This window comes from Moschus berezovskii, chromosome 2 (assembly GCF_049115385.1).
Source record: "Moschus berezovskii isolate FMDL1 chromosome 2, NW_MosBer_1.0, whole genome shotgun sequence".
Classification (NCBI taxonomy): Eukaryota; Metazoa; Chordata; class Mammalia; order Artiodactyla; family Moschidae; genus Moschus; species Moschus berezovskii.
The window spans coordinates 89,688,426-89,716,302 of NC_142461.1; positions in this window are offsets into that span (position 1 = coordinate 89,688,426).

Consider the following 27,877-nt stretch of genomic DNA (forward strand, 5'->3'; position numbering starts at 1 on the left):
TGTGAAAAATTAAGAGAATGGCTCTGGCTATCCATACAGTGTTGGGAAGAGCATGGTGCTACCTCTCCTGTTTATCTTGATAGGGGGCTGTCCAAACAGAGGGCAATTTTTGAAAAATAGTAGATAATGAACACAGAACAGCAACCTGGGAAAATCACTAAGCAAGTCAAACAGTTAGCACTCTTAACTTTTCCTTCTTTCTTTGCCTACATTTTTTGGCAGTGAGAATAACCAAAACACAGGATCACATGCATTAAACTTTTTCAAGATAAAGTTCCTATTTCAAAAATAGTAAATTCCTAGTGGGAGCATGATAAGTATGTTGATTCTTTTGCAGATAGATAGTTACTGCTGTGGATGCCAGTGTTTTTGTTGATTTTGTTTTTTTTAAGTGCTCAAAGAAAAAAAAAATACCACCCATCTGTCCTTAATCTGGAAATGACTCAATGGTTTGCAAGCTTTTGTTTAAAGCTCACAGAATTGCTATACATTGATTTGACTGCCTAAATGTGAAACTGAAGCCTTCAATGAGACACCCAAGTGAGAAAATTATTAGAGAAACAGAATTATGTTTTTTAATAACCATTTATTGTCATCCAGTGTATTTAACTTAATACCTTATGTCTTTTTGACATCTAGTTAAAATGTTAGTCTCATCTAACTGAAATTGATGAAATCTAAAATGTATAATTAATGACCTCCTTTGCAGAAGAGTAGAAAATTAACTTTATTTCTTTAGAAAAGGTGTTATTCTCATGAATATCCAAATTCTTCTAAGTTATTGAAAGCAGTTTAGCTTAATAATCTTATTTTTAAAAATCACAGAATTTTTATTCTTCCTTCTGCAAAAGAAATAAAAGCCACATGCACTGTAACATTAATGCTCAAAATTAGAAATTTTTGCTAGCTACTTCCATTCTCAAACCCCATATTCATTGCTTGTCATGCCCCTTTTTACCCTTTTGTATTATTTCTTCACTTATCTGTCTCCCCAAGACAGTAAACTCTTTGTAAAGTAGGAAATAGGTCTTGTTCATTAGAAGCTTTAGCACTCCCATCTCCTAGTCCAACAAAGTGGATAGAGTAGGCATTGTACTCCAATAAATGTTGGCCCATAAATATTTTAAAACTTAAATTAATAATTGTGCAAAAGATTGCATTTGTTTCTATATACAAAAATAGGGAATTGTTGATATCACAGCCAAGATGACACCAAGAGTTCCAAGTGGGCACATGGTGTATAAGCAATACCTTCCCCACCCTCCCCTTCCTCTAACTGGCCTGAAGCTGCTGTTTGATTGAGCAATATAACATTCCTCCTTACTTACCCCCAAGGCTGCTCTGGATATCAAATATGTACTAAGTTCTCCAAGGTTGAGTTCCCTGTGGGGAGAGCCTAGCCATGAACGGTGCTTTATTCCAAGGAAAAACAGAGTTCCAAAGAAACCCTTCTAGATTTTCCCAGCACTCTAATCTGTATGGGAATCTAATGCTGTCCTGGACAAGAAAAGGCAGAGTTCCTTAGATAGTGTGCATGTGCTTTAGGAAAATGGCTCCACAGACTAAGTCTGATTGGAAAGGGAAGATTTATCAGCTGCTGAAAGTTGGCCTAGAGCAATGGTGACAGTGAGTGTCACAGGTCTGTGGAGTGTTTGTCTTAATCTCCTTGGAGTCAATTGTATTTCTGTCATCAGCAGAGCCAGTGCTCTAGTACACAAGGGTTAAGGTGTTTGGCTTCTCATTCTCATCTCTACTCTGGTAGAAGCCAAGCATCCTCAATAGGGAGTGAAAAGGCAGGAGGAGAAACCCTTTGAATTCAACCTCCCCAGCTCCAAGAGTAGCAGCAGTGAGAAAAAAAAAAAAAGCTGAACTAGCTTGAAGTTGTGGTTAAAAGAGAACTAAGAGTCCTGGTCCTGGACCAGGCAGCCCAAGAATCAAACACAGAACCAGAATTAGTTCCAAGTATAAGATTTGCAACAGACAGCAAAGGGCCAGAGGGGTCAGAGAGAGCTGCAATGATGTGCTGAAGGAGGAAGCCTTTGATGTTGTTCCACTCACAAATGTACCAGCAGGCAAGGAACTGTTAATGGCCCTGGCCAGATTTCTTTTTTCTCAGTTCCCAATTTATCAGAATGAGAGTGGGAGATTATAGAATTCAGGTGCCTGCCCTTTTGTGTGTGTGCTCAGTCACTCAATCATGTCAGATTCTTTGCGACCCCATTGACTGTAGCCTGCCAAGCTCCTCTGTCCATGGCATTCTTCAGGCAAGAATACAGGATTGGGTTGCCATTTCCTTCTCCAGGGGATCTTCCCAACCCAGGGATCAAACACAAGTCTCTTGTGCCTTTTGCGTTGGCAGGCAAGTTCTTTACCACTGTGCCATCTGGGAAGCCTGCCTGACTTTCTAGAAACAGTTTTTAGCTTGGAGTGCTTGTTTCTTTCCCAAAATCAGCATCAGAGGACCATCCATTGTCTCTGAGAGAGAGGGAGAGCAGCAATGTGGAAGGTGTCCAAGATGATGATGACAAATGCAAAATTGGTGAAAGCAGCATTTGAAAAATTCTCAGGAAGTCAGCAAAAAAGAAGTCCTATCTGTGGTTCCAGGAGTAGCACCTCTGCCTGAGATCAATGAAGAGGTAAGCCAGAATAACTCAAACACATTACTTTAGCAAATAATAGGTGGTATGTGAGCAGGTGAGAGGATTCTGAGAGACCAAGGGTGTCAGGGTAAGGCATAAAGCAAAATTTGCCGAAGGAAACAGTTGGCAGTGCTACACTCTCCCTGTGGTATACAAAACCTGTGCAAATGTGACTGTCCCAGTGGGACTGGACAGCTCAGGCTAAGACTGGGACTCACCTGGATACTGGACATAAACAGGAGGGAACTGGGTGCTTTCATTTGTCATCTGTATCAGCATTCCTCATATATTCATTGAGTGACCAATAGATACAGGCATTGTTCTAAGACCAGGGATATATAGTAGTGAGCATAAAAGATAAAAACCTTGCCCTCATGAATTTTGAGTATATAATATGAGAATGGTGACAAAGGTAATGGAGAAAATATATCAGGGAAGGAGGTAAAGGAATGCTGGTGGGAATGGATCCCAGGAGTTCCTGGAGTCACTACTTCCTCCTTTAGGAAAATGGTGGTTTGTGTCCTCTGGGAGCAGTCAGAGCCTACTCTTACTGCCACCTTCTCTGCAGGGGCTGCTCCTTTCACGACCGCTTCCCTGTGGGGTGCTCTTCAGCACTAGGCCTTCACACGAAACTCAGAGCATTACTGGAACCTGGAGAGGAATGGAGACAATGGATCTCCTTTCCTTTGCCACACGAACCTTTTAGTTTCCACAAGAGTAACCCAGCAGACTGCATAGATTTCAGCAATTTTCTTTCCTAAAAAATGAGTGGAATTTCAAAACAGAATAAAAACAGAGGCAGAACAAATATTAAAATTCCAGCAACTTGGACTTTTTCCTTGAGTGTCAGATGCACCACACAGACATATCTTAAGGATTAAACCTTCAGAAAAGAAGGTCCCTGTGGAACCCTTTCCCCAGGCCCTGCTTTGGTTCTTTTATACCCACAAAGGTGCATGCACACACACACACACACACACACACACTCATACAACCTTCTTTCCACCACCATGTTTAAAGAGATATCTGCTGATGATAGGAAAAAGGCAAAGCAATATGGACCAACCATCTCTAGTTTCTATCAATTCCTAAATGTTACCTGGCTGGGGTGGGAGATTAGTTCTTCATTAATTGGTCTCCTGAACCTTTCCTTTTTTTCATGTTTTAGTATTTTTAAGTATTAACTGAGAATCATCTCCTGATTTACATTGTCTCCATCATATAAACAGCCATTTAGTTTTCAAACTCTGGGATTTCATCCTTTCCCAAATTGATTCTGTATTCAGGAACAACTCTAAGTGCAAAACAGCATAGAAATCCAACTCCATGAAAAAAATTATTTGAAATAAGAAAATGAACCCAAATTTTCCAGAGTAGTTATACAATATAGCTTGAAACTCATCTCTGAAATTTCCTCTTTGACTGGACACAAAAGAATAAAGAAATTAAAATTACCAGTATATCAGGAATGGAATAGCTATTGAGTACTCAGAAAAGTGAAGATTAAGTGATTTGGTATTTTTGACCCAATAAACTGTTAGAAAAAAAAAGACTAGTTTAAACACAACCCTTACTGGACCATGCCTCACCATGGGAAAACTGATCATTGTGGCCACTTAGATTTGTCAATGATCATTTCAGTGTTTAGTAGAAGGAAATTTTAATATTCCTCTAATATTGAACTAGAGGAATACTGTGTTTGAGAGCTCATGCACTCAGGTTTTCAGTTCAGTCTGATTTTGATGAGTACTGTCCCTTTTACTTTCTACAGATTATTTTCCTGTAAGTTTTTCCTGGTAAAGTTGCATTTTCATCTAATATTCTATTTATGCAAATTAAGGTTATTTACATATATAAAAGTGGTTAAGAAATCAAAATGACATCCAATTGATATTTGCAGGCAATTTCATCTGCGTATTTTTCAGTTTCATAAAATTTAAATTTAGCAGTTTTTGACTTGGATTCCATTAGATTGGTACACTTAAGAGTTAAGCTGATTTTCTTTCATTAAAGTTTAGTTTCTGAGGTTTAATCAGTGAACATATAATTGCTTAAAGTATTCATTTTATAAGATTTTTCAATAAATTATCAAAGATGCTTAAAATCTAAAAACCAGTACTATTTTTATACTTGTGGTCATAGATACACAGCACAATTTTTGCAGCTAGTCAGCTTGCTCTACTTTAATCTAATAAACCAGCTAGAAAAAATGATTCTGTTTTCTCTCTGCTGGACTTCTTTCTTTTTCTTCTTCTATGTGAATATGGCCCCTTGATACTTTGGCATTCTGTCTCAATGGCCATAAGATTTTATTTCAAATTATTCTTCAATTCCTCAGGTAATAGTTAACATTGAGAGTTTACTCTAAGCTAGACACAGTATTGAATTATTTCATTTAATCCTCATAATACCCCTTAGACGCCCTTACAATCACTATCCTTATAAAGACAAGAAAAGTAATGCACAAAGAAGTCAACATTAGGAAATAATACCTATTTTCCAAGTCCGTCATAGTCTCATTAAGTGCAAAAGTATATATGTAAAGTATGGAGCTGTACAAGGTCTTCCATGTTCTTATTAAATGCAATGAGATATGTGAAGCATGCAGCATAATGCCTAGCATACCTTTTGCATTGTAAGCATTCAAAGAGAGTTTCCATTGTACTCTCTGTTAGAGTAAATGGTTCACCCTGTTTCAGGTATTTGTTTAGCTGAATGACCTTGAACAAAGTGCTTCACAGCTTGTGAACTGGAGGGCAGGATTCTTACCCAGGGAGTTCTTGTCTGGGGCCCTAGCTCTTACTCAGTACAATGTTGTCGCAGTTGTTATTCAGTTGCTAAGTCATATCCAACTCTTTGCAACACCATGGACTATACAGCACACCAGGCTCCTCTGTCCTCCAATATCTTCCAGAGTTTGCTCGAATTCATGTCCATTGAGTCAGCAGTGCTATCTAACCACCTCATCCTCTGCTGTCCCTTCTCCTTCTGCTTTCAATCTTTCCCAGCATCAGGTCTTTTTCAATGAGTTGGCTCTTTGCATCAGGTGATCAAAGTATTGGAGTTTTAGCTTCCGTAACAGTCCTTCCAGTGAATATTCAGGGTTGATTTCCTTTAGGACTGACTGGCTTGATCTGCTTGCGGTCCAAGGGACTCTCAAGAGTCTTCTCCAGCATCACAGTTCGAAAGCATCAATTTTTCAGGGCTCAGCTTTCTTTATGGTCCAACTCTCACATCTGTACATGACTACTGGAAAAACCATAGTTTTGAATATATGAACCTTTGTTGGCAAAGTGATGTCTCTGCTTTTTAATACGCTGTCTAGGTTTGTCATAGCTTTCTTTCCAAAAAGCAAGTGTCTTTGAATTTTATGGCTACAGTCCCCATCTGCAGTGATTTTGGAGCCTAGGAAAATAAAATCCACCACTGCTTCCACTCTTTCCCCTTCTATTTGCCATGAAGTGATGGAACCAAATGCCATGATCCTAATTTTTTGAATGTTGAGTTTCAAGCCAGATTTTTCACTCTCCTCTTTCATCCTCATCAAGAGGCTCTTTAGTTCCTCTTCACTTTCTGCCATTAGAGTGATATTATCTGCATATCTGAGGTTGTTGATATTTCTCCTGGCAATCTTGATTCCAGCTTGTGATTTGTATAGCCTTGCATTTCTCGTGATGTACTCTGCATATAAGTTAAATAAGCAGATGATAATATACAGCCTTTCATACTCCTTTCCCAATTTTGAACTAGTCAGTTGTTGCATGTAAGGTTCTAACTGCTACTCTTTGACCCACATACAGGTTTCTCAGGAGACAGGAAAGATGGTCTGGTAGTCCCATCTCTTCAAGAATTTTCCACAGTTTGTTTTGATCCATACAGTCAAAGTCTTTAGTGTATTCAATGAAACAGAAGTAGATGTTTTTCTGATATGCCCTTGCTTTGTCCATGATCCAACAAATGTTAGCAATTTGATCTCTGGTCCCTCTACCTCTTCAGTACTATACATTGCTAGATAAACAATACAGCATTGATTAGTCCATCAAATCAACATATATTCCACCTTATTACACTCTCATGGTACACAATGGATACCTCTGTTCCCACACTGATTTGAGAATATCAACCACAGTCAAATCTAGATGACAATGTCAAGATGGAAATAAGAAAGGAAGATATAAAATGTAGTAAGTACAGTAAAGGGTGTAGGACTATAGTGGACACTCTCATAAAAACTGTGAATCTAGACTCAAGACTGGATAGTCATGACCTATTTCTTGGAGGAAAGAGAAAGTACAAAAAAATCTAAAGCCCAAAATGTAAGAGGGATGATGAAGCATCTTGTTCATAAACTTCTTCTTGGTGATGCTTTTAAGTCAACAAGGAAAATGGTATAGTAACTGTAGTTTAAGAAACTTTTAAAGATATAATCAGTCTTCTTAAATGCTACCAAACTGCTCTTTCTGCAACACAAATCTGATATTCCTCTGCCAGAATCTTTCAATGACTACTCATCACCCACAAGGTCACCATGATCTGGCCTTGTTTCTTGCAGTTTCTCTCCTTTCCCAACCTTGCACAGACCACTTGATGTAGTGGAGAGTACTACATGGGTTTTGAAACTATAAGGATGCAGATTTGGATTTCTTACTCCACTACTCCAAATTGAGTGATCTAGGGGAATTTAACCTCTCTGGCTCTTATAGCCTTCTCTATGACTTGAGGATAATTATAAGCACCTTTGTGGTTGTATTATTTGGATTAAATATGACACTGGGGCTTCTCCAGTGGCTTGGAAGGTAAAGAATCTGCCTGCAATGCAGGAAACACAGGAGACTTGCGTTCAATCCCTGAGTTGGAAAGATCCCCTGGAGGAGGAAATGGCAACCCACTCCAGTATTCTTGCCTGAAAAATCCATGGACAGAAGAGCCTGGCAGACTATAGTCCATAAGGTTGCAAAGAGTCAGACAGAACTGAACAGATCAGAGAGAGTGTGACATTATTTGGATTAAATAATATAACACAATGCCCAGCATGCCCTAGGAATTTTAGAAATTCAATTTGTTTTAATCCCATTATATTTTATTTGTATATTTTTTCTATAATCATATCACTACATGGAAACATTTCCAAGTTTCTTCATTTCTTTATGTCCCATTTTATTCATCTTCAAAATGGTCACCTACAAGAGTTTTAATGAGGAATGGAGAAAATAATGAAAGTAAGGTCTGTAGAAATTACTCAATAAATGTTAGTTATATTATTGTCACTGCTGCTGCTGTTAGTCCATGAACTCCTTGTCTTATTTTTCCTTTTATCCCCAGTGTCTTACCTAGTACCTACTTATACAGTGGATCCTCAACACACTTCTAAAATATGAAACAAAAGAGTTTTATCTGCTCTGCTCTTGAAGCAGGATTTCTTGAGACCCACCAACACTACTGGATTCAAAAGCAGTTCCAAATCTCATGTTCTTAGTCCTACTAGAGATTTCAGAACCTAATTTTATTAGTTAACGTAAACAATTACAGTTACCATAGAAGAGAACCCCCAAACCTCACTACTTCAGCAGAAAAAGTTTCTCTCTCATGGTACAGCCTAAAGCATATTGGATTCCCAAGGTTTGTGATGGAGACAAAATTACCAAAAATAGGTAAGTCCCCATAGAGTAGCATTAGTGTGTATATTTATTTATATGTGTGACTTCCTTAATTATCAATACCCCTTTGTCCGTAATCATTAATGCAGTACTTTGTCTTTCATAAGAATTCAGAAGATATTTATCATTTACTAATCAAACTACACAATAAAGTTAAGCTGCTATCCAAATATTTTAGGGCTAAAAAACCTTATCAAAGAAAAGTTTAATATAAAAGCCTATATTTACTGATATTGTCTAAGTTAGCTTTGCAAGAATATTGACTAAAATCATAATCACATTGAAAGCTCTTTTTGTACCAATTTAACGCACTTCTATGTTAAAAAGTTTTTTCAGCTAGCTTAGTATGTGTATGACAGAGGTGATAAGTATTCTTTTGTACACCAATTCAGTTCAGTTCAGTTGCTCAGTCACATTTGACTCTTTGCAACCCCATGAACAGCAGCACTCCAGGCTTTCCTGTCCATCACCAACTCCCAAAGCTTCCCAAAAATCAAAAAATGTCCATCAAGTCAGTGATGCCATCCAACTATCTCATCCTCTGTCATCCCCTTCTCCTCCCACCTTCAATCTTTCCCAGAATCAGGGTCTTTTCCAGTGAGTCAGTTCTTCACATCAGGCAGCCAAAGTATTAGAGCTTCAACTTTAGCATCAGTCCTTCCAATGAATATTCAGGACTGATTTCCTTTACGGTTGACTGGTTTGATCTCCTTGGAGTCCAGGGGACTCTCAAGAGTCTTCTCCAATACCACAGTTCAAAAGCATCAATGCTTCAGTGCTCAGCTTTCTTTATAGTCCAACTCTCACATCCATACATGACTACTGGAAAAATCATAGCCTTCACTAGGCAGACCTTTGTCAGTAATGTCTCTGTTTTTTAATATACTGTCTAGGTTTGTCATAGCTTTTCTTCCAAGGAGCAAGCATCTTTTAATTTCATGGCTGTGATCACCATCTGCAGTGATTTTGGAGCCCAAGAAAATAAAGTCTATCACTGTTTCCATTGTTTCCCCATCTATTTGCAATGAAGTGATGAGACCGGATGCCATGATCTTTGTTGTTTTTTTTGTTTTTTTTGTTTTTTTTTTTTGAGTTTTAAGCCAGCTTTTTTACTCTTTTGCACACAGAAGTCTGAATATTCCTGAATTCAATGTGGACTGTTAGAGTATGGTAAATACTGAATATTTTCTCTTCATAGCCACTAAGTGCTTTGCTGGTATTGACTCATTTAATCCTCTCAACAAACCTCTTGAGAGAAGTCCTATTATTATTCCCTTTTACAGATAAAAGAACTGAGACATCAGTGAACAGTGAAAGTTTTACTTCTTTTCCAATTTGTATCCCTTTTATGTCTTTTTCTGCTCTGATTGCTGTATCCAAAACTTCCAGAACTATGTTGAATAGTGGTGAGAGTGGGCACCCTTGTCTTGTTCCTGACTTTAGGGGAAATGCTTTCAGTTTTTCACCGTTGAGGATAATGTTTGCTGTGGGTTTGTCATATATAGCTTTTATTATGTTGAGATATGTCCCTTCTATTCCCACTTTCTGAAAGGTTTTTATCATAAATGGATGTTGAATTTTGTCAAAGTCTTTCTCTGCATCTATTGAGATAATCATATGATTTTTATGTTTCAGTTTGTTAGTGTGGTGTATTATGTTGATTGATTTGCGGATATTGAAGAATCCTTGCATTCCTGGGATAAAGCCCACTTGGTCTTAATGTGTTGTTGGATTCTGATTGCTAGAATTTTGTTAAGGATTTTTGCATCTATGTTCATCAGTGATATTGGCCTGTAGTTTTCTTTTTTTGTGGGATCTTTACCAGGTTTTGGGATTAGGGTGATGGTGGCCTCATAGAATGCATTTGGAAGTTTCCCTTCCTCATGAATTTTCTGGAAGAGTTTGAGCAGAATAGGTGTTAGCTCGTCTCTAAATTTTTGTAGAATTCAGCCGTGAAGCTGTCTGGACCTGGGCTTTTGTTTGCTGGAAGATTTCTGATTACAGCCTCTAGTTCCGTGCTTGTGATGGGTCTATTCAGATTTTCTATTTCTTCCTGGTTCAGTTTTGGAAAGGTGTACTTTTCTAGGAATTTGTCCATTTCTTCCAGGTTATTCATTTTATTGCCATATAATTGCTGATAGTATTCTCTAATAATCCTTTGTATTTCTGTGTTGTCGATTGTGATCTCTCCATTTTTATTTCTAATTTTATTGATTTGGTTCTTCTCCCTTTGTTTCTTGATGAGTCTGGCTAGTGGTTTGTCAATTTTATTTACCTTCTCAAAGAACCAGCTTTTGGCTTTGTTGATTTTTGCTATGGTCTCTTTTGTTTCTTTTGCATTTATCTCTGCCCTAATTTTTATGATTTCTTTCCTTCTACTAACCCTGGGGTTCTTCATTTCTTCCTTTTCTAGTTTCTTTAGATGTAGAGTTAGGTTATTTAGTTGACTTTTTTCTTGTTTCTTGAGGTGTGCCTGTATTGCTATGAACTTCCCCCTTAGCACTGCTTTTACAGTGTCCCAGAGGTTTTGGGTTGTTGTGTTTTCATTTTCATTCATTTCTATGCATATTTTGATTTCTCACAGAAAACCCTAAAGACTCTACCAGAAAACTACTAGAGCAAATCAATGAATACAGTAAAGTTGCAGGATATAAAATCAACACACAGAATTCCCTTGCATTCCAATACACTAATAATGAGAAAACAGAAAGAGAAATTAAGGAAACTATTCCATTCACTGTTGCAACAAAAAGAATTGAATACTTAGGAATATATCTACATAAGGAAACAAAAGACTTGTACATAGAAAACTATAAAACACTAGTGAAAGTAATCAAAGACGACACTAATAGATGGAGAAATATCGTAAAAATGAGTATACTACCCAAAGTAATTTATACATTCAATGCAATCCCTATCAAGCTACCAACGATATTTTTCACAGAACTAGAACAAATAATCTCACAATTTGTATGGAAACACAAAAAACCTCGAATAGCCAAAGCAATCTTGAGGGAGAAAAATGGAACTGGGGGAATCAACCTGCCGGACTTCAGGCTCTACTACAAAGCCACAGTCATCAAGACAGTATGGTACTGGCATAAAGACAGAAATATAGATCAATGGAACAAAATAGAAAGCCCAGAGATAAACCCACGCACCTATGGACACCTTATCTTTGACAAAGGAGGCAAGAATATAAAATGGAGAAAACACAGTCTCTTTAACAAGTGGTGCTGGGAAAACTGGTCAGCCACTTGTAAAAGAATGAAACTAGAACACTTCCTAACACCATACACCAAAATAAACTCAAAATGGATTAGAGAGCTAAATGTAAGACCAGAAAGTATAAAACTCCTAGAGGAGAACGTAGGCAAAACACTCTCTGACATAAATCATAGCAGGATCCTCCAAGACCCACCTCCCAGAATATTGGAAATAAAAGCAAAAATAAACAAATGGGGCCTAATTAAAATCAAAAGCTTCTGCACAGCAAAGGAAACTATAAGCAAGGTGAAAAGACAGCCTTCAGAATGGGAGAAAATAATAGCAAATGAAGCAACTGATAAAGGATTAATCTCCAAAATATACAAGCAGCTCCTGCAGCTCAATTCCAGAAAAATAAATGACCCAATCAAACAATGGGCCAAAGAACTAAACAGACATTTCTCCAAAGAAGACATAAAGATGGCTAACAAACACATGAAAAAATGCTCAACATCCCTCATAATCAGAGAAATGCAAATCAAAACCACAATGAGATACCATTTCACCCCAGTCAGAATGGCTGCTATCCAAAAGTCTACATGCAATAAATGCTGGAGAGGGTGTGGAGAGAAGGGAACCCTCTTACACTGTTGGTGGGAATGCAAACTAGTACAGCCACTATGGAGAACAGTGTGGAGATTCCTCAAAAAACTGGAAATAGAACTGCCATATGATCCAGCAATCACACTCCTGGGCATACGCACCGAGGAAACCAGAATTGAAAGAGACACATGTACTCCAATGTTCATCGCAGCACTGTTTATAATAGGCAGGACATGGAAGCAACCTAGATGTCCATCTGCAGACGAATGGATAAGAAAGCTTTGGTACATATACACAATGGAGTATTACTCAGCCATTAAAAAGAATGCATTTGAACCAGTTCTAATGAGGTGGATGAAACTAGAGCCTATTATACAGAGTGAAGTAAGCCAGAAAGAAAAACACCAATACAATATACCAACGCATATATATGGAATTTAGAAAGATGGAAATGATAACCCTGTATACGAGACAGCAAAAGAGACACAGATGTATAGAACAGTCTTTGGGACTCTGTGGGAGAGGGTGAGGGTGGGATGGTTTGGGAGAATGGCATTGAAACATGTATATTATCATATGTGAAACGAATCGCAAGTTCAGGGTCGATGCATGTTACAGGATGCTCGGGGCTGGTATGCAAGGATGACCCAGAGGGAGGATAAGGGGAGGAGGGAGGTGGGAGGGGGGTTCGGGAGGGGGAACTCATGTACACCCGGGGTGGATTCATGTCAATGTATGACAAAACTAATCAATATAATATTGTAAAATAATTAGCCTCCTATAAAAATAAAAATTAAAAAATAAATAAAATGTAAAATAAAAAAAGAAAAATCTTTCTATGAGAAAATATCAGAATATTATAAAATTACTAGAGGTAAGATGTGATTAATTTATGATAATTATTTTAAATACACACATATATATTGTTTTACATAATACCTGGTTGTGTATTATCAATTTATTATAGATTTCTCCATACTTAGCATAAAAGAGACTTCAAATGTTTTTTTCCAGCAAATATCTAAAATAAAACTAAAAAAAAAAAGAACTGAGACACAGAGAAGTTTCAAAACTTGCTGAAGGACTCACAGCTGGGGAATGACACAGCCAGACTATAACTTTAGGCAACCTAACCAATATTCTGTGTCCTTTACTGTTCCTGTAATAGAGCATAGAAAAAAAAACTTTGCAAAGTTGAAAGGACTGTGTAGAATACCACACAGGCAAATTGTCATTCTAAACAATGTTTTTATATTGTCTTTTTTTTTAAACTTTAAAAAAGCTTAAGCTTTAGTATAGCCTAAATTGACAGCACTTAAGTTATGAATTATCCTGGGAGCTGCTTTCTTTGATGCCAAAAAGGCATTTGATTTGATGTGGCAAAATAATACAATCCAGTTTTAAGGGTAAAATTTGAGCTGAACTCAAGATTTGCTTTTTAAAAAACAATCTGTAATCTTCAGTTACCAATGGCTGATTTCCAGGTTCTATTTTGAAAGTGATAATTAGGCCTGGAAATTTTCGCTAACTTTGTTATGTAAATCACACCTTTGGGGGAAAAAATGGACAAAATAACACAATAGCAGTAGAAAACCATTTTACCCTGAATGATATTTTTTCATCTATTGAGTTAGATGTTATACGTGTGAGGCTTTTTTGCCATACTCAATGACTCTTAGAGTATTTAAAAATTCAGCCTCCAATTTAAAAAAGAATGGTCCTTGTTTTTGTTTATTCCAACCCCAGATATAATCTTGAGTTCCTCAGATCCTGGTTTCCCACCCCTTGACTGGTTGGAGGCTCATTATAAAATCTTGTACCACCAGAATCTTAAATAACTTTTCTCTTTTTCATCATATCCTAGTCCCACCCCACCTCCCATTTTCGACAGCTTTTCTCTGGAAAGAAATATAAATTAATCTCTGAATCATGTTTTTAAATTCCTATTTCTACACTTCCTAAAAACTTTGAGACTGGCCTAATTATACAACTCAAGAGGACTTTTCTTAGTCGAGGTAATCCCCAAATACCCTCTCTTGCACAATTAATTGGAGATAACTTCTCTGGGTCAGACAAAAAAAGAACTATATCAGCTCTGTGCCACTTCACCGTGGAAGGCAAAATGAAAATGGTCCACCAAATAGCACTGGACACCCTATTCTGACTCCCTGAGAATCAATGTCTGATTTTGATTGGAAAGTCCAATTCCAGTGATAGATTTAAGACATCTGCAAAACTAAATATATCTCTAAATACAGCACAGCTTGAAAAACAGATCAGATCTTGTTTCAAAACACTATGTTGTTAACCCTTTTCAAAATTCAGAATTCCTTGATATCATTATCCTCATCATTAATGAGAAAAAGTGTCACAGAAAATCACTTTGTATGCAAATATTTGCTTGTATCTCAAAATATGACATTCCATGGTGGCCACATTCTACCTTAAATTACTTGCCAAATGGCATCCAATGGCTTTCTAATTGCTAAACGCAAGAACAAAAGCAAACTGGATATAATTCTCCTATTCATAAGTCGAGGTCAGAACAGAGAGGCTGACTCATCATAGAGTTGTTATAGCAAGTCACAGTCTTTTCTGCGATCATTCTGTTCATTTGTTATTATGAGCCACACAATTGTTGTTTTTCTTTCTTTCTTCATTCAGGGCAGAAACATAAGGTCTAGGCCAGAGAGAGTGGAGTCCTTAATGGCTCTTTTCTCTCATTTCCCCACTTGACAGGCTAGTTAGTTGGCTTACGTAGCCAGTTGGACACAAATGCCTTTGTCATCTTGCCTCCTCATGCCTTCCTGCTTTAATCACTTGTCAGTGTGCTTTTGTCTCGTTTTCTGAGAGGGTTGGTTTCCAGAGCACATATGCTCTCTTTGTTGCAAGATATGACATTTACCATAGTGCAGTTTAATACATATTTTAGTAATTTACCTACTTTAAAGAAGTCACTTTCCCTTTACAGGCAGACCTCAGAGATATTGCAGGTTCAGTTCCAGCCCACCACAATAAAACAAGTATCACAAAAATTGAGGTACACATTTTTTTTTTGTTTCCCAGTGCTTACAAAAGTTGTTTACATTATACTGTAGTCTATTGTGTGCATTGTGTTAAAAAATCAATGTGCATACTTTAATTAAAAAATATTTTACTACTAAAAATTGCTAATCATCATGTCATATCATCTTATGATATGGCAAGTATTTTATTGCTAAAAAGTGCTAATCATCTTCAGGGAGTCATATCTTTTGGCAATAGTAACATCAGAGATCACTGATCATAGGTCACCATAACAAATACATTAAAATGCAAAGTTTGAAATATTGGGAGAACTGCTAAAATGTGACACAAAGTGAGCAAGTGAGCAAATGCCATTGGAAAAATAGAGCTGAAAGACTTGTGACACTAAGGGTAATCATCAGATCCATTAGATTTGTAACATGCCTTCACTGATTAAGGTCCTTTAACCCCTGCTACAAAAAAAGGTGCATGTTCTCCAAGCATCAAGCACTGTAGCCTAAATAACAAATTATTTGCCCCAATTGTTTTTTAAGAACTTGGAGACAGTGATGTCCAGTTCAAGCTCCAGACTGTTAAAACTGGTTAGGACCATGGACCCTTCAATTGGGCATGAATGAGTTTCCTCTTGGTGACCTTTTGATATCAGAGGGCCAAAAACTCTACCCTCAGAAAGTACTAAGACTGCCATCTTTTGAATGTGAGTCACATAAAATTTAGATGCACCTGCCCAGAACGAAGATTATCTCATCTTTTTCCTATTTTCAGTCATCTTTCCCCACATTCCCCACACCCCCCACACCTCAGCATTATCCCATAAATATCCCCTCAACGTTGAGGAGGCAGATTTGAGATTTGTCCTCCCAACTCCTGGCTTGGCTGCCTCATGAATAAACTCTCTGCTCTTTCTGTTACCAACCTCAGCATCTCAGCATTTGCTTTTCTGTGCATTAGGCGATTAAGCCTGGTTTGATAATACTTGCTTAACAAGTTGGGTTGTTTATGGGTTGCCATAAACCTTAAATTTGTGGGGGGAAAAAAAAACCCAGCGTCTGTAAAGCACAGTAAATCAAAGCAAGGTATATCTGGATTCATATTCTTCCCAGTGATTGAAGATCCTATACAATAAGGGGAATTTGTTTTTTAAGCTCTAAATGCTCTTATATCTAGTTTTTTGTAAACATATCAACTCAACAAAATCTTCCCCGATTTCATAATATTTCCCTTTTATTAATAATATCTTATTCTGTTTTTCCTTACTCTCAACTTGCATATCAGAGGTTCCCAAATCTGTTGCATATCAGAAATGCCTGGGGAAACCCTAAGACTGTGAATTCTGACTCAGCCCTGAAACACCCAAGAAACTCTGTTTTTAAAGCTCCTGCAGCAAAAGAGAAAGAGAGAGAAATGGAAGAAATGGAAAAGAAGCTTACTTTTTTAAAAAAACGTTCCTGCAATTTTATAAATTCTTATTCCACCTCCACCCACCAAAAAAATAGAGACTTTTTGCATTGCATTCAGTTCAGTCCAGTCGCTCAGTCGTGTCCGACTCTTTGCAACCCCATGAATCACAGCACGCTAGGCCTCCCTGTCCATCACCAACTCCCGGAATTCACTCAAACTCATGTCCATCGACTCATTCTCTGTCGTCCCCTTCTCCTCCTGCCCCCAATCCTAGTTGGTATGAAACAGATTAAAAGGGCCAAAGTATCTATAAGAGTGTGGCCTGGGAATATGTTTTTTACGTTCTCTAGTGATCCTGAGATAGGCACCACTGACAGTAATTGAGAACCTTTGTTAGCACCTTGTAGCATGGGGGGATGTTAAAGTGGAGATAGGGAATGTAGAGAAGACTGATGTGGCTGGAGCACACAGTAGGGACTAAAGGTTAGATTTGAGTAAAGAAATAAGAACGCTTAAATGCTAAATTAAGAAATTTGCATGTTTTCCGATGAGTATCAGGTGGCCAAAGTACTGGAGCTTCAGCTGCAGCATCAGTCCTTCCAATGAATATTCAGGGTTGTAATATGTATGAGACAGCAAAGAAATACTGTCAGGTATTAGAGTGGAGATGAAGGATCAAATGCTGGAAGGGGCTGAGATGACTCAAGCCTTTAGCTGATTACAGGAAGACTTGTGACACCATTAACTGGAAAAGGAGGTCCAGATTTTGAGGGAAAGATGATGAGTGTAGTGGTATATTTTTTACTTGAAAATCAGACTCAAGCTGATCTTGGAAAGATGCTCCGTAGCCAGTTGGAAATTAAGATCTGAAATTCAGGAGAGAAGTTATAACTAAAGAGATGGGTTTAGGGTCATCCAAAATTGTACTACTGAAATTTGTACACAAAACTTCTCAAGAGAATTTGGATATTTTGAGACTGAGGGGGTTGGGATCAACTGGGGCCTTAAATTTGAGAGTAGGCTGACTGTATCTTTTGTCCTTCCATTGAATTTATGAGCTCAGTGAAAAGGAAATTGTGAGGAATGTGAGAAAGTGTAAAACAATAAAAAGTAAAAGATTTATTTAGCAATGTCAAGTGTCTGTCCATCAGACTATGCCAATTGCTTTAACAAACAGCCCTCAGATCTTAGTGGCTTAACACAGTAACATTGTATTTATTTCTCACTTATGTCACAGTCCAATGAGGGTTACTGGAGTTTAGAGAGAGCAAAAGGTTTGGGTAAGTAAGGGGCTTGACTCTGTTCCATGTAACCACTCAGGGACCCCACTGTTCAGCTTTTGTGTCAAGACAACCCTGGCTTCTTCCAAGAGGAGGATGAGGAAAGAGGAATTATGGAGGATTTATAAGACATTTACAGGTCAGACCCAGAAGAAGATTATATCACCTCTACCTACACTCTGGAGAAGGAAATGGAAACCCACTCCAGTGTTCTTGCCTGGAGAATCCGATGGACAGAGGAGCACTGTGGGCTACAGTCCAAGGGGTCGCAAAGAGTCAGACACGACTGAACAACTAACACACACACATACACCCAGACGCCACTGGTCAGTTATAGTGCTTAAGCTAACTGCAGGAAATGCTGGGAAATACGTTTTGCTGCATTCCAGTAGGAAAATAAAACAGATTTGGTGAGGGCATGAAAATGTCTCTGCCACATTCTTGACCAAGAAGGTCACCTCATGTCTATTTTACCCCCTCTTTCAGTACACAGAACAAAATCACTGCCTCCCATGAGAGACAGCCCCAGTTCCCATTCAATCACTGCATCTAGCCCAAACACAAGGATCTCTGAGTAATGATCAGGCTGTCCATCAGGTCCAAATGGGATTTCTCAAGTTCTTGTAAACTATGAACTAAAAAAGGCACAAATCATCTGGCTTTCAGCACACATACTCCCAAAATTCAGTGGTGGATGGGCACATTCAGTTCAGTTCAGTTCAGTTCAGTCGCTCAGTCGTGTCCGACTCTCCGCGACCCCATGAATCACAGCACGCCAGGCCTCCCTGTCCATCACCAACTCCCGGAGTACACTCAAACTCATGTCCACAGAGTCGGTGATGCAATTACCACTAAAACACTCCAATTTAGGAAGAGGAAACAGACACGAGTTAAAGCAATCTTAAAACCTTGCTGGGCAGACCTCTGAGGGCCTACTGCCCTAAAGTGGGGTGGGCAGTAGGGAAGATGTTCTTAGACAGGCCCTGATTCTACTTTAGGGGAGAACTCTTTGACTGTCCTATCCATGGCCACTGTCTCTACTATCTGGGAGCTACTTCACTATCCAGCATCTCCTCTGGCTATGTCTGAAATGGGTACCTTGAAATAGTCCCTTCTTGCAAACTGCATGCTCTTTACCAGCTGCTTCCTGTTAGAGCAACTTGGGAACCCAAGAGTTGTCTTACTGTTTATACAGTCGATATTTGTTTTAAATCCAAGCTTGCAATTTCTTTGGTAATATAGTTCCCTCAAAAGCATAGCATGTTTCTGTTCTACTTTATTCGTGTTCATCCATTAGCTAAGTAAACATCCCCCACATTTTTTCTAGACATAGTTCTCAAGTATACTTTATTTCTTCTTTTCCTCACTCTGAACCTTGCAGACTCATTTTAATGGCAGTCAGGGCCATCAAGCTTGGTTGGAAAGTCACACCCTTAATTTGATCTTTACCAAGTGCTTGAATACGATTATTTTTAAAATTTTTTTCAATCTTATGTTCTGCTGATTGGGGCTTTTAGTAATGGTCATCTTTGTCAACTTGCCAAGGCCCCAAATTTCTAGGCTCTATTATTTTAATTTCTTCTTGCTAAGTGGCCAGTTCTTTCTTGACTTTATTTATCTTTTGAAATATTTTTCAGAAATTAGTCAACTGAAGTCAACATATACTGACAATTTGATTCTTTCCAACTATTTCCTCTGGAGCTATTTGTTCAATAGAGACATCATCTGCCTCCAAAACATAAGTGATGACAGTTTTATCAAACCATTTGCTACTATATAACATGGGTTGTCTTTTTTTTTTTCAGCCTTTAATATTGGTTTCTTTGCTACCTACTCCCCTTGCTAAGCCAGTGCCGTATAGTTTAGGTTTTTATTACACAGCACCAGTCTTGTTTTCAATTTCTATACTGGTCAAGATATCCTAGCTGTTTACAACATCTTAGTGAGTTAAGGAAAAAAGGTTTCGAGTTCATGTCCTAGTCATAGCATTTTAGGGACAAAGAGGGGGCTTAGATACTCCCAACTAGAACATAATGACTTTTGTTATGGGCTTAATTGTGTCCCCCTCACCAAAATTCATTTACATACTAACTTCCTATAACCTCATAATGTGACTACATATGGAGATAAGGTCTTTGCAGTGTAATTAAGCTAAAATGAGATTATTAGGGTGGGCACAATTAAATGTGTAAATAAATAATAATATATTATCATTAATAAATAAATAATAAATAATATTCTTATTAGAGGAGGAAATTTAGACATAGATACATACAAACAGAAAATGGCTGAAGGCACAGGGAGAAGACAACAATCTACAAGCCAAGGGGAGAGGCCTGGAACAGACTCTTATCTTAAGGACCTCAGAAGGAATCAATTCTGTAGACACCTTAATCTCAGTCTTCTGACCTCCAGAAGTATGGAAAATCTAAAATCTGTTGTTTTAAACCATCCAGTCCATAGTACTTTGTTATGGCCATCCTAGCAAACTAATATGACTTCTGAGTCTCCGGGTGTCATCCAGCCAGCAAGTGGGGAAAGAGAGAATGTGAGAATCTTGCAGGAGATATCAGGATCGTTTTCTGGAAACTGTAGAGGCTGTGCCTCTGTATCATGTCCACCCCCATAACATAAGCTAGAACTAAGGCACACAGACGTACCTTATTGTAGGAGAGATAAGGACATGTTTAGCTGTTTGCCAGGGATAAAAAGGAAATGGGCTTGGTAAGCCCATGTAAACATCTCTGCTAGAGTGGCCTAGCTCAGGCTGGGTAGTATGAATCTGAGGTGGGAATGATTCTCTACTCAGACCAGGAATTAGTGTAATTTCAGCAAAGAACTGGGGAAGGAAGCAGAGGAAAGAGATTTCTTTTTTCCTTCGTTTATGTATCACTCTGTTGTTGACTTTTCTCAGTTTTTTTATAATTCATTTGGTCCTCAAAATAGCCCATTTAAGTATCCACTGAACAAATATTTGTTGAATTCATTATACATAATGAGCACAGAAGAGACTCTTACTTAAGAAATTCCCAGTCCATTAGATGTATGGATGAATAGGTAGATACCTAGTTGTAGGGGTATTATTGTCCTTATTTTATTTACAAGTAAATACAGTCACAGAGAGACTGACTTGAATAAGTCATATAGTTAATAGCTAATAGTATCTTTTGAAAAATATGAATATATACAGTGTCTGTCGGGCATGTAATAAATACTAGTCATCTTGTTCCACCCTTTGCTTTTACATCCAGTGTAGTTTTCACAGATTACACAGGGTAATCAAGTATATTAAAACTGTAAGTGAAAGGTGTATTATAAGAAGCATGACTATGATAAATGCTTCTAACTATACATATATCACTTGTTCTGCAACACCACCATCAAGTGCAAACTCCTAACCACATGTTCAGACATGACTGCCACACACTTGCTCTTCCCACCTGAGCTGCCCAGCAGAAAAGACTCTGCTGTTCTCATCCTTCACTCCACAAAACATGCTATGAAAAAACCCATTCTCTTGTGTTTGCTTATGCTCTTTTTTGCCTATCATCTTTACCTATCCAAATCCTACCAGTTCCTCAAGTCTCTTAGGTGGCCTCCACATAACTCACAGGTTTTCCTGTGTATTTCAGCTGACCTCAAACCTCTATTATCAATTTGAAATCACTACTTACAGCATTACTTTGGCATACCATCCTTAGACTTCCCTTATAGAACACTTAATGCTCGATAGACTTCGATTAAAGCATATTTTTATATTTCTAAACTTCTGGGGCTTTCAAATTTTATTTTGTGCTTAAAATAAAGTTTGCCTGAATTGTGTGCTCACTTACTTCTTCAAGTGTCATAAGTTGGAAGATCTTTTTTCCGTGTGGTGTCTAGATAGGGAGGGCTTCCCAGATGTCTCAGTGGTAAAGAATTCGCCTGCCAAACAGGAGACACGGGTTCAATCCCTGGGTCAGAAAGATCCCCTGGAGGAGGAAATGGCAACCCAGTATTCTTGCCTGGGAAATCCCATGGACAGAGAGGAGCCCAGCAGGCTACAGTCCATGGGGTTGCAAAGAGCCAAACATGACTTAGAGATTGAACACACATGTACTAAATAGAGCCTTCACTAATCAAAAAGTGAAATAGATTGCCTTTGTGGCCTTTCAGATCTTTTTTTTTTTTTTTTGCACTTAAAAAAAGAAACTTATAGCATCTTCCTCCCACTGTCAGGGTAGCAAGGCTGCCTTGGGCTCATAGATTAGATCTGCCTGGAAGAAGCCCTGTGACCATAGATAATCTCAGTTTTCCTCATCTCTTTCCCAACAAAACTATCTGTTATCCAAACTTAATCTGATAAACATATTTTCAGTAAGATACAAATGCTAAACATGGCAGTAGATTCATGGTTGCAATTTCATGACATTTAAGATGATTTGTGCAAATTGTAGTCACTGAAACACCCCTGGAAGTAGGAGGGTGGGTTGTGAAGAACTTTAGATGTCCCTCAAATGACAAAATCATATGCTCTACCTTGGACAAAATTCTGGTTCTGTAAAATATCATCAATGGAAGAGGGGAAAATTGATTTGATTAGTAAAGGAGCATGAAGCATGGAATCTACATAAATCATTTAATGTAGAAGTCTTGTATCCCTAGTAGAGCTTTATGGTTATAGAGCATGATTATAGAGAAGCTGGCCAGCTGCTTATACAAAAAGCTTGTTGTTGCAGGAGCAACAACAAAAGAACTGCTCTTGGATTTAGCATTTAACGAGATAGATGACAACAAACAATGCTTTAGAGGACGACTTTCTGTTTAACAGTAAGTTAACCTGGTGAAAAATGTAATGAATAGATTCAAGCATCTGCCTTCTCTGTAAGTTTGCTGGCTGGTAGGACCACAGACATTATGGTCCAAGTCCTGAGTGTAGTCCAGGCAGGCTCTCACCACCTCTGAGAAATAGCTGGGAACAGGCAGGAGGTATTTTTAGGTTATGTATGAGCTTCAAGTACCTGGAGAGCACGTCTTGTTGCTTCTCTTGGTTCACTCTTGCCCAGTAGAACACATGCATTAATGCCACTCAAATATCCTTTAATACTGATATCAGAAACCTGTCTGTCTTTGTTCATTCATCTCAAGAACAGAAGAGGAAACTTCACCTATACTCAAATGTTCCCATACCACTTAAGGCCCAAACGCTGAGAAATCTTATCCTACTCCATCATAAAATATTTCCTATGCCAATTATGGAAGATTAATCATTCAAATAATTCATACTGAGATGGAACAAAAAGTATCTGAAGAATAATAAAAAAATCAACCATGGATGTGAACACAAAGATATGAATGTCTTTCTAATTTCAATAATTCCTTATTCCCGAAAATTAAAGAAATTATTCATTCCTCCCTTTAACTACATAGACATAAATGAGCTTCCCCAGTGACTCAGTGGTAAAGAATCTGCCTGCAATGCAGAAGTCATAGGAAATGCGGGTTCAACTCCTGGGTCAGGAAGATCCCCTGGAGGAGGGCATGGCAACCCACTCCAGTATTCTTGCCTGGGGAATCCCATGGACAGAGGAACCTGATGGGCTACAGTCCATAGGGTCGCAAAGAGTCGGACACTACTGAGGCAACTTAGCATGCATTCATTCACATTGATAAAATGCATTTAAATAGAAGAGATAGGTTGAGCATCATAACCACCAAATTTCATTATGAAAAGTGAAAAAAGTGTCAGTTGCTCAGTCGTGTCAGACCCTTTGTCACCCCATGGACTGTAGCTGCCAGGCTCCTCTCTTCATGGAATTCTCCAGGCAAGAAAACTGGAGTGGGTAGCCATTCTCTTCTCCAAGGGATCTTCTCGACCCAGGGATCAAACCCAGATCTCCCACACTGCAGGTGACATCAATGCAAAGAAAGAATAAAAAGACAAAACCTAGTAGCATTCTCTCATAATAATTCACTATAAATGTGTATTAAATCAAGCTTCACAAAACTTTATTTAAATTTTTAAAGAAAAATAAGTTAAGGTCTTCACTATAAGACAGCAAAATGAAAAAAGTAGAGTAAGCCTATTTATTTATTTATGGAACATGCCTTCCCATTTAGAAGTATTTCAAAGCACATCAAAGGATAAATTGTTAATTGTAGAACTAAGACTAAAATGGCATACTGATTACCTGCAAATGTTCCTTACTCTATTTTCCTCTATCACACAAAAATGAAGTAAATTTTTATTATTCTTTTTGTTCCCATTTGAACAACTTTTCCACCAACTACTTAATATTAACATGTTTGTGAATCTTACAAACAAAACACAGTAGTCTGCTTTTTTTAAAAAAGTCTGTTTAATAGCTTTTTTGTGATTAGAAATCTTTTCATCATCTTTACTATATTACAGAAAAAAGAGCAATTTCCAATATTATTATAAATGACAAAAGGTATTTTAAAAAGAAAAAAACTAGTTTCAATGATACTTTTTCAGCTCATTGCAATAGAACCGCTTTGATAAATCAATGACAGTGTTTTTGTACAAATTCCCCTTAGTACTTTCATCTGTTCTGTATCTAACCACTCCAGCTTCAAAAATGCTTAAGGAACATGCAAAATCACAAAGAAGCACATCTTTATATATGCCTTTTTGTGAAGAAGAATGAAGTTCTGTGGCTACATCTCTGAATGAGAATTTGTCAGCTTTGACTTCCTTGTATTTCTCAATCTGACCTGGAATATGGATTCACAAATACAAGTGGTGAAAACAGGTAGAGGACTGTGATAGGTCCACCCACCGCCATTTATGGCTGAGTCAATAGGATCTGTTTATGGCCTGTACATGTATGTGAGAACAGGAGAAAGGAGGAAGAGCAAATAAAGGACCTCTTCAACCCTGGCTATTTGAACACTAAAAAATACTATGTACCCACTTCCAATAACTCATTGAATGTTATTGAAGATCTCTCAACAAATGAAAACATTAAGCCTGAAAGAGTGGCTTTTCTAGTGCTTCAGACAAAACCACATCCTCATAAAGAAAATAAATTATCATTTATTTTAAAAAAGTGTCTTATGTACTTATAACCAAAACACTCCTCTAAACAATATCATGTGGTGGAAAACGAAAGGAACAAAGGATGTTTTAGTAACTGGGTCTTGTTGTGTTAAACAAATGCAGCATAACGTTTACATATTTATGTGGGTGTGATGATGTAATCCAATCTCAGAAAACTCATACATTTACAAGATGATGTTGGGATATATGCATTCCTGAGCACTGAGATTAACAATATGCTTACATAAAACCACACACGTTGTTGATGAAATTATATATATTGCCATCTTTATGGAAAAAAATAAGACAAAGACAAGTCATTTGTATAAAATACTTTGATAATTTCTCTGTTAGCTTAAAATTGAATTACTTAGTTTTCTACTTCTAGTTAGAAATGATCCAGCAAATTCTCTCCAAGCATTTATAATTCAGACTGAATCTTGTTTTCATATTCTTACTTCTTTCATTTTACCCTAACATTTCCTCTATATTTTTTCCTATTGTATATAAACCACCTTAGATCCTCTTTAAACAATGGGGGAAGCACAGTCAATCACATCTCTTTCCTTGGTCCCAAGAAGCAGGGAGACTCAACTCCACCTTAATAGAGAGTCTGTTCCCAAGATTTACCTCTCAGCTGCCTTGGGAAAATTGGTCGGCCCCTACAGCAGCTGCACCGTTAGCTTCACAGCGTCAAGGAAGAGTTTGGGGAGTAATACATGTATGTACACATTCAAATCACCAGGTATAAGACCAGGCTTGAACTTATGGTAAGTTCTGAGTAAAAATGACAACTCCAGAATCAATATAGAAAAAGAAACCAAAATCTTAAGCTAGCCTCGGTAGTGTCTCTCATTACATACACTGTTGTCATTTGGGGTAGGATAGTTCTTTCATACATATGACTGCCCATGCAAGGCATTTACCATCATCTCTCTTTCCTACTCCAGTTGGTTGCAACAATTCCACTGTCTCCTCTCATTTCCAAATGTTCCATGAAGAATTCCATGGAGCTAGATGAAATGTCAGAAACCAACAGCTAGACACTGGGTAAGGAACTGAGTGTGGCAAGGAAAGTTTGAAGTGTGAACAAGACCTGCTCAGAGCCCCGTGGGGGGAGAAAAGCCCAAATAACTTCTCTTCATGCTTTGCCATCAGATCGTAAGAAAGAAGAGATCATCTGGGGTCCTTGTCTGACCAACATCATTGCAGTCTACAATCCATCAAAGACCACAGATAGAATGAGAACAGGGGGAGTAAAGCAGATTTGCCACTCAGTTTAGAGACTGGCCAAAGAAATAGACATTTACACCACACATACACACCCCAGCAACAACACAGTTGCTCACACAGGTTTTTTTAAAAAACAGTTTTATTGCTATGTCATTCATATACCACACAATTCACCCCTATATAGTGTCCAATTACAGTTTTCTTTTCAAAGTGGATTTTACTGCTGTCTGGAGAATAAAAGTGTTGGACTAGGTGGTCTCTAAGGGCACTTGCAGCTCAGGGATTCTCCAGCTTGCTGAGCTCTCCCACTTGCCCTTATGAGGGAATGGAGGGTCGTTGAGGCCATGATTGGTTGGCTCTGCAATCAGTGCTGAAGGCAAAGACTCTTCACCTCTTTCAACATCCTAGCACGGAACACTTGGGGAATGTGGTGTCCCTGAGCAACAATCGTAGCTTTGATAAATTGCACTGTCCTTCAGAGAGCTCAAAGCTAATGTTGTTACCTTACAAGAGTATTTATTTTCATATTTCACTTATTGCATTAAGCAGGTAGGGGTTAAGTACGATTATCTTCACTTCAGTGATAATGAAAGTAAAAGGCATTGGTTTTGAGTTTTAGTCAAAGTCCCACCATTTGTCACTGGGTTAACTGCACTGAGATTTCCAGTGAGAGTGCTTTGCTTTTATCTTTTAGGAGAATAAACTTTAATGGCAGTTTTCCACAAAGTTGAAAAGCAAAAGTTACAATAGAATATAGTTCTTTTGTAAAAGATTCTTGATGTGCTCTTTCTAACTTAATCTTTTGTTACTAACAATGAAGATTTAGCATTTATATAGCACTTAAAATCTGCAAAGCACTTTTCAAACGTTAACTAATTAAACATCACCTTGGAAATGAGAAAGAAAGTTCTTATATTAGACATATGCTTCCTTTAACATGTATATTAAATACCTTATTCTGAGTTTATCAGAATATTAGTGACACAGTGAGGAAAATCTCATTTTAACTAATTAATTGTCTTCTTTACAGAATACAATAGAAAGTGTTATTGAAAGTATTCATTATATATTCAGAAATTTTTATTTAAATAGAATAATACAGGACTTGAAGCTCTTAATGTATATTTGGTGTGACATATTGTGACTTGAAAGCATAAAGTAATATGAATTGGATTGTTTTATATCATCCCTTGAGAGAGGGTAATAAAATCATCAAAATTGTTAATATTTATCAAACCTCTTCTGTGCCAAACACAATTCTTAATGGTTTATATCTATCAGCTTATACAATCTTGCCAACAGCCCTACAGTGAAGTATACAATGATTCCCATTTCAAAGATAAGGAGGCTGAGAGAAGATTTGCTCTAATGTGAACAAGGTTAGATAGCTGGGCAGCCTGGCTCCAGAGTCTATGCTCTAAAGTATACTATTGAAGTCACAACTGAGAGTAAGTTTTTTAAAAGATTGTAAGTTAAAGGCCCATGGACAGTTATTAGGATACAATCTGTCTAGGCCGCCTAAGAAGTCTTAAACATATTTAATTATAAATATAGAAAATGAACTAAAGTTCTGGCACCATTGCAGATTTAAGGAAAACAATGATAGATTTCATATTTTCAATATGGATTTTAATGCTTGATAATTATTTTAAATGCACATATATTAAAAATATTCTTTGCCACTAACCACGGTTAAATTTTTGAATTTTTAATTTGTCAATTTATCTGTTAATAACTTCTAAAACAACTGTTAAACTTAACACTGAGTGGGGAAAAAATGCCATATGTAAA